Source organism: Astatotilapia calliptera, chromosome 12 (assembly GCF_964374335.1).
Source record: "Astatotilapia calliptera chromosome 12, fAstCal68.1, whole genome shotgun sequence".
NCBI lineage: Eukaryota > Metazoa > Chordata > Actinopteri > Cichliformes > Cichlidae > Astatotilapia > Astatotilapia calliptera.
In genome coordinates, this window is record NC_137433.1 from 18,951,820 (window position 1) to 18,960,501 (window position 8,682).

Below are 8,682 nucleotides of genomic sequence, written 5' to 3' on the forward strand. Positions count from 1 at the left end.
AAAAATGACCCAATTTGTAAACCAATGCTGGGTTGTTTGAACTTAACAGGGTTGGGTTACTGGTTTGACCCAGCACACTGGGTTAGGATAACTATCTAAAAATTGGGTTAATCTGACCAACATTTAAAGTTGAGGTTACCAAAAATTGGGTTAAACTGACCAATGCCTAAAGTTGAGGTTAATAAAAATTAGGTTAAATTGACCGATGTTTAAAGTTGAGGTTGCCAAAAATTGAAACTCAGAAGCCATCACAAGGGTTATATTACCATTAACGCTTGGGTTAAGATTTCTACTTACTATAAAATTCAGCATGTAAAAACTAGATTCAAAACAGATTTTCTCAAAAATTATTTTTATTGCCATACGATACATAGAACATACACAGCAAAATTCATACAAAATATATCAATGAAAGTAAAATGCAAATAAAAAAAGTATGTAATTCATTATATTATATACATTACTTCAAATCAGTCTTTGGTTTCAGCACATGTACATGTTAATACACATGAAGACATGCTATGTAAAGCCCTCTCTGTTGTTAGAGCAAATTACATGTAAAAACTTTTAACTTTAAAAAACTGATGAATTCATGTTTTTTTCAGTAGCAAGAGGGAATCTCCCTGTCAGATCATTTCATGCACCTTTATGAGCAACATTTTATGCTTCCATCATAGCTAAATGAGCCCTCATTCATTTGACCATATTTGATTCATGTCCTGGGATTCATCTATTCCTGGGATAGATGACAGTGTGAAGGAATTCCCAAACCTGGACGCATGACTTTGGGTAACCTGTATCAAAAACAAAAAGTCCTTCGAAGCAGCCATCAACAGACCTTAGATTGCTGCAAAAAGCAGAAACAAATCTATCTTCTAGTACCAGGCAAGATGAACATTTTCTTGGGGTTCCTTTGGTTCTGAATTCTTCTTCCTGATAGAACGAAGCCTTTTCCTGACATTGCGTAGACACTCCTCCTGAAATCCAGTTGCTGGCCTACGAGTTCTGCAAGGGCTGAACCACACATCCTGAAATTTTTAAACAAAAGAAAAGGGTCAATAAAGTAAGATTTAAAAGATTATTTGCAGTTGTTTGGTTAATGTCAAGTTGTCTGTAATCCTGGAGCGGTGAGCTCCAACACTATGCCTGACATTTGCTCAGAGAGGACAAATCAACAATGAAGCAGACCAGTCTTTGGTTTTGAATGCTTGCAGTTAATTGTTAGGAGATGGACTAAACCAAGATCAAGTATCGTGTTTCACACACTTTATACTGTAGCAAGGTTTTACAAACCTTTTTGCCAACTTCGCAATAGATTTACAACAAATGTTATTATCCAAACATTTTTAACTGATCTGCTTTGTTTACATCACTCAACGCACACACTTTAGGAGTTGCCACTGGAATAATTTTACTTGGGCCAGCACAGCACAGTGTCTCTGACGTTCTGACCAAGAAGCCCAAATGTAGCCACACAAACCAACACCAAGAAAAAAAACCTTATAACTGATTTAGTTTATGTACAAGAAATACCCACTTTTCTTGTGTGTTTGTTCTATAGCGTGTCATTGCTTCTATCTGATGCAGGGGAAATATTTGGTCAACATTTCAAGAAATTATTGCCATCTCTTCTGTCAGCCCGCACACGTACCATCATTCTTGTCATTCGTGCATGGGCATATCAATAAAGTTGTTGCCGTGGTTCTTTTCATAAGCTTTTCTACTGAAGTGGAGCAAACATAAATAGAGATCCTTTCTCTTTTTTTAAAGGAAGATAATTTAAAATGCAGCATTTCAAACAACTCAACAAACATCATCAAACACACAACTGTTTTCGTGGAGTCTGGATTGCAATCTGCCAGCTAAAGGTACAATGGTTGTATTTTCAAGGGGGAAAAAGTTGTTTAATGTGTGGTAACGTCACTCTCAGAGATGGAGCATTTGATAAAATGGAAATTCAAAGCCTGTAATGTATTTTTTAAAAATTTCAAATCAGTCAATGGCTCTGCACAGGATGAGTTGCTTAGGTTATTTGGCTATTTCGAGATTTTAAATGTCTTTAAAAAACAGATTTAACTAACTCAAATTTCTGTTACTAATGGTTGTATGAAAATAGTGGCGTCTAAACTGGTTTAGTATAGTATAACACAATGTAATGTGGTAAAGCACACAGTAAAGGACTACGGTGGAGTGGTGGGAGGTGGTGGAAGGTGGTGTCCGCTGTCACTTTTAATTCTTCATTTGATAATGTCCTTCTGGTGATACTGTTAATTTCAGCTGCCAAATTACCTTTTATATTAGCTTTATACTGTCTAGAGGCTGGGAAGCAGCTCCTGTAAAACCTACTTGTGGGACAGAAAAGCTGCCTGAACTATTTTTCTACCTTCTTCTGCAGTTTGAGACTATAAACCTTTGTTCAAAAGGAATAAATTTAAACTTGCTTTGCAAAGGGTGCATGTCAAGTAAAATTCCGTTAGATAACCACTGTAATTGTCTGGTGTAGGAAGTGTTTGGATTAAACTGTGGCTCACCAGCCTTTTTTTTATTATTATCATTTTCAGAACTGAGTGCCGATTTAAAACATTAAGGTTTTTAATTAAAAATACAGCCTATTCATTCAAATCAGTTCCAAAGGCAATGCTGAGATGGGTGAAGATGGCGAGACTGGTTTACAGATGGACTTTCTAAGACATTGAAAGAAAAATAAAGAAAGTTTCTTTTCATCCATTTTTCACACAATGAAAGAAAGACAATTTAGACGAATTCTATGTATGAACCAATTTAATATTTTCCACATCTGACTGCCTGAAAACAATTTCTGAATGCAGACAGAAATTTATTACAGAAAGAGGAGACCAATGTTCTCTGTTATGAATGAGCAGGAAGAATTAATCATTCAACGTGGGGAATCTGACAATAGTGTCTTGCAAAATTAAATCTTTTGAGTTCGCTTACTTATTTGAAGACCACCTTGGGAAAACTTTCAAAATTGCTGTTTTGACCTTTTAAATAAGTGACTGAAGTAGTGCTTTACTTGTTAATAAATGTCTAATTTTCACTGTAAACCTTAGTATTTAATAAACAGGACTAAGATGGAGTTTCCTCCAAAATGTACCCCTGGCCTGATGTACCGGTGTAACTACTATTGTGTGTGATGCCTGTAATGTGTCACCCTCAGTAGATCATGTTTCAGACCAAAGTAAATGTTTCATTCCCGTGTTGACAGCTAATAAAATGCTGTTCTCTTGACAAGTCTTAGGATAGCTCTGACATTGTCTGCTATGATGCTGGATGTCACGGCAAGCTGGTTCCCATCGTCATGGCTGCCACATCCATCAGTGCAGGGTCATCACCTGGCCTGCTGTCACGTGTCTGCCCTCTCATTGTCAGCACAATCTGTTGCAAAGCAATAAAGGACTGGGAATCATCCCGGGGGCCGGGTGCACATCACAAACAATGTCATCACACCCGGCTATAAATATTGATGTTATTACATTGTCTACTTGTTGTATAAGGTTAGTTGCACAGTCCCGAAATCCATCCCTGCCTCGTGTTCTCAGGTTCATCCATCCCGGCGGTCCAGTGTTTGTTGTTTTTGTTGACTGTCTTAATTTCTTGCTATTGACTTTCCCCTAGCTTATAAGCAAAGCTGTTTTTTACCCAGAGTGCTCTGTCAATAGCCATGTGAGATCCTTAGTGTGAAAAAGAGCAGCTCAAACATACTGTTTACACAAATACTCAAAGCCGGCATCTTAAATAATAACTCACAATCTCATTTAAGTCGGCCAATTACTATCCCGTGAAACTGGGGCTTAGTCATATCAGTAAACAAACCTTTCATCAAATGTGTGCATGACTTTGCATGTTAATATAGTAGGCCATGTGACTAATTACAGTACATGGTAACATTATCACAAGCTTGATTTACAGCCAGTGTGGAATATACTGTATATCAGCACGTCAGACAACTTCAGTTTATTTCTATAAGTAAATGCTTTTTGCAGTTATTAACCAATCTGCTACAATATATGATGAATAGCAGGCTAGCTGCCAGGGTAAACAGCATCTCTCTCCTTGTCTAGATTTGCAATAATGTTCCACAAAGGGGTGGAGAGGTAATGGATGCAGCTGACAAGAGCTGATTTGCACAATCATAGCGCTTTGTGGAAAGCGAAGGTTCAATTCTTATTTGGACTGAAGTACAATTTATTTCTGGCTTCATGTGCAGTGATGAAAGGGAACTTTATCAGGTGTTAATCTGTCTCAGTTTGATCTAGATGGCTTCATCTGCTGTTCCAGGGTCTGAAAGGAATGACGGATTGCACACAACTGTGCAACCTCCCTTCATTTCATTTGCTCTGCTGTTTATTTTCCTAAATTTATGCCTCGCTTCGTCTGTTTTGGGGTTTCAGGGAGTCCTGGGATTTCAGTCAAAAGTGTAGGTGGGAATCCTACATGTTTACAGGAAATGCACAGGCACACTCATCCACGCAGGCTGCAAAGTGCACAGATGTACACAGAAGCTCACATTGCCTCCAGCTAGCTCACTACTGTATGGGAGTTTATAGCATGCACATAAAAGCATGATTTGTCATGAATCTTTAAAGTGGATTTAGAGGAAACTGCACAGCTGACCTAAACCTCTTGGGATGAGCAACCTGTGCCCCCTGTATATTCAGACCTTTTTAAATAACAAGCATCCTTACTTAGATTTATGTTCATGCAACACTGCTGTTCCTCTAAATCATGTATATCATGTTTGCACTCCAGTTCCACAAAAAGGGAAAAAAAATCACTGAGAGTGTAGCATAGTGTCAGTCTGACCTGCTTTGGTTTTAACAAAATTAACAACAGAGGAACAACAATGAAGCAACCCTCAAAATAGGAATGGTTTTATAGGAGGGAGCCACTGACACTTTTCCCTCATCTTTTCTGCCTGTTTTTTCACTAGTGTTGCATTTGGCTAGGGTCAGTGCCACTAGTGATAGCATGTGGTGATACTTGGTCCTACAGACATTGCACAAGTACAGTAGTTCTCCTTCAGGATGGCAAATCAATGTGTGCTGTTGTCAGAAGATTTAGACTTTAGATTGTGCTGTGTCTCCCAGCACAGTCTAAAGTGCACAAGCATATTCCTGCAGCTACTTGTGGAGAGCTGGATAAGAAGGTCCATAACCCCTTAGCAGGAGCTGCTCCTTTGTGCAAGGAAGAACAGGATGAGCACTGCCAGAGGTACAAAATGACCTCGAGCAGGCCACACAGGTGTGAATGTCTCTGACCAAACAATAGAAATAGACTTCATGAGGGTGGCTTGAGGACCCAGCATCCTCTAGTCTGCCCTGTAGTCATTGCAGAGCACTGTGGAGACTGATTGGGATTTGCCATAGAATGCCAGGATTAGCAGGGCCACCACTGGCACCCTGTGCTTCTCACAGGCCTAGATCAGGGTGAGTGATGGTCTGTGGAGGCATATCCATGGAGGGACACAGGGCAGTTCCTGGAACTGGCCCCCACACTCGCCTGACCGAAATCCAATAGATTATCTCTGGGACATTATGTGTCGGTCCATCCAACATCATCAGGTTGCACCTCAGACTGTCCGGGAGCTCAGTGATTCCCTAGCCCAGATCTGGGAGGCATTCATACAGCATGTAGGAGTCATTCAAACCACTGAGTATCTTTTGGAGCTAATGCAATGAAATTTCAGCAAAATAGACTAGCCTGAGGCATCATTTTTTCACTTTAATTTTCAGGATGTCTTTGAATTAAGCCCTCTGTAGGTTGATCATTTTATTTCCCATCAAAAAATGTGGCATCCTTTCATTCCTCTGAGGTGTGATGTGTTTCCAAGGTTTTCCGTTAATTGTTTTAAGGTTACCACTAACAAAAAAGGGGTAATTCCTGCATAAATAATAATACTAAGCACACAACCATTTACTAAAAATGTGCGCCCATATTAGAAAACATATGTAATATAGGAATGCATAGTAATACAAAAACCACATGCCCTGTTATTATCTACATATGTTAAATGTTCCTAACAAATCTAAAGAATTGCTCACACTGAAAGATGGCTGGTGGAGCCGCAACAGCCAGAATGCAGTCCTTTCTTGATTGATTGATTTTATTTAATTACACATCCATCAGCCATCAGTTGTTGGTTATTTATTCCTGAAAAATGTCTATAAAACTCTAAGAATGAATATTTATTACATCTTTTAAAAAGCTCCTTCATTTGGAACATTAAGAACAAACTACCAGCCTTTTTTCAAAAATGTGTCTTCCTTTTATATTATTTGTCCTTAACATTGCATTATTTTTAGAATAAATGTGTGCTTTCACAGTAATATAAAGAATTATTCTCTTGAATTCCAAACAAAGCAAAGTGGGAAAAAATCCTGACAAGGTCACTTATTCACAATGTTTAGCTGTATTCACTTATTACATTTTGTCCATTTCCACTTTTCTTTCCAACTGTTTGCCTGCACAGGATTATTACTGACTGTATTACTAGTGTGCCTCACTCTATTTTACCCTCGAGGTATTGTACAAACTTCAAAAGGTGTATTGGAAAAATCATTTAACTTTCATTCTGTTTAACAGAAGTTTCGTGCCTCTGGCAAAAAAATAATAATTCTTTTTCAGCTGGTGAGGGGTGAATGTAAGAAGTGAACTTTTGAGCTTCGTGCCATAACAAATGAAAACAGCTACAGAAAAGAAGAAAAAAAAGAAAAAAAGGGGAAGATTTCATTCCAAACCAAACCACTGGACCAGAGCATTGAGAGAGCTTGCTTTAAAGGCTGTATGACCAAATGCAGTTCAAGGTTGCATATATGAGCTTCCCATTATGATTGCCTTTGAAAATCCTTTATAATACAAATAACAAGCAATAAGCAAGCATTCGTTTTTCTTTCAGGTACCCTTTTTCTTGCAAGCGCTACAGTCATAGAAACAGTCATAGATGCTAATGTGTTTTTCCATTTCTTTGGTTCTCCTTCACTTGGGCTTCAGTGTTTACATGTTCGCAAATCCTTCACAATTCATTTAATTATAGTCTTACACTATTCATGCTTGTGAAATATCCACCGTCCTTGGCAATCCCAGCAGTCTATTGAAGATGAGCTTCTGCTTTGCCACCCTGTCAACCACGAGACAGAGTGCCACAAAGCCACCTGTCAGTGGTCCGTTAAGCAAAGCTCCAGGCTGACCAAGGACTGACCGGGAGCATCTGTGCCACTGTTTGTGTCTAATACGCTAATGAGAGCTGTCAAGCTGTCAAATGCACTCCTGTTGCCCTCCGGCACTAACAATGGCACGTTCAATTTGCCTGTCTTGAGTGACATTAACAAACGCAGCCACAAAGAGAACAGACGTGTGCCTGCAATGCGCTGCACTGACATGTTCACAAACAAAGAAAGAAAACAACACACAAATACATCCTAAACACACATACAGACGGATAAAAAGAGTGGTAGACAGAGAAAGATTTGTTATATTTAATAATGTAGTTATGTTTTTCACCTGCTGTTCCTCATGTTAAGTCCTGTTTCTCTGGCTGCCAATAGAGGCCAGTGTTGCTCAGTTGCAGGAATGGGGCTTCCTCTCTATTTCAACAGCATTAAACAAGGCAAGAAAGATCTAACAGTGCATTTATCCCAGATTAAAGCCATTAAGGAAAAAAATAAGTCATCCCCTGCAGTTTCACTAATTTCACATGAGTATTCCTGATTGATTCCACGAGCCAGGCTATGCAAACCTTTGCCACCCAATGAAAAGAGCAGTAGACTCCAGTCAGTGGAAGGAGTGTGTGTGTGTGTGTGTGAGAGAGAGAAAGAGGTCTTAAGGCGCTCCACTCTAAACCTGCCAAGCATCCATCAAGCTCACTCTGGCTCCTCTCAGCTCACTTAACATGTTTCCCCCTGCAGTATTCTGGGGCTCTGACCTTGTTCCACAACAACACAATCTTCCTGGCGAAAAAATGAAATATATGTGTATGAAATGGGAAAAATGGTTGCTCTTTGGGGTGCTGGCTGAAACCTTGACTTTCTGTATTGTCAGTAAACAGCCAATAAGTTGATCATGAAAGACTATCAGTCCTATCTGTCTACACACTCGTACACTTTGTCATGCAAACACAAACACGCTGGACTTTTTTTTACGTTAAAACCTGCAGTCTTGAATCAATTTGCATAAAAAGTCTTTGCATACAAAAGAAGCATATTAATAAAACACAATAACAAGTTGTCAATCTGTCAAATGAGCTTCGGCACCAGCAATAAATCCTGGCACAAAACCCTAGCCGGTTCATCTAATGGAGAAATTAGAGAAATTAAACACTGATACAGGATCTGAAAAAACCCACTTCAGAAACATGTGAAAATAACACATCCTTACTTTAGCGAGTGAATAATTTTAATTCTAAGTTGTTGGATTATTTTTGCCTTTTCAAAATGACGCTTCCGTCACAGTCAAAGTCTCACTGCTTTTTCTTCCTCTTTGAACTTTTGCAGATGATTTCTCATGTGCATGGTTTATAACCTAGCAAAAAAGCTACTGTTTTTTTTTTTTCATACACTTGTTCCACTTTCTTACGGGGAGCTGGAACCACACTTTTTGCAGGTTTATTCATGTTACTCCTTTGAGGTTGGTTAACTTCCCCGAGTATGTAAAGGCTCACGCACA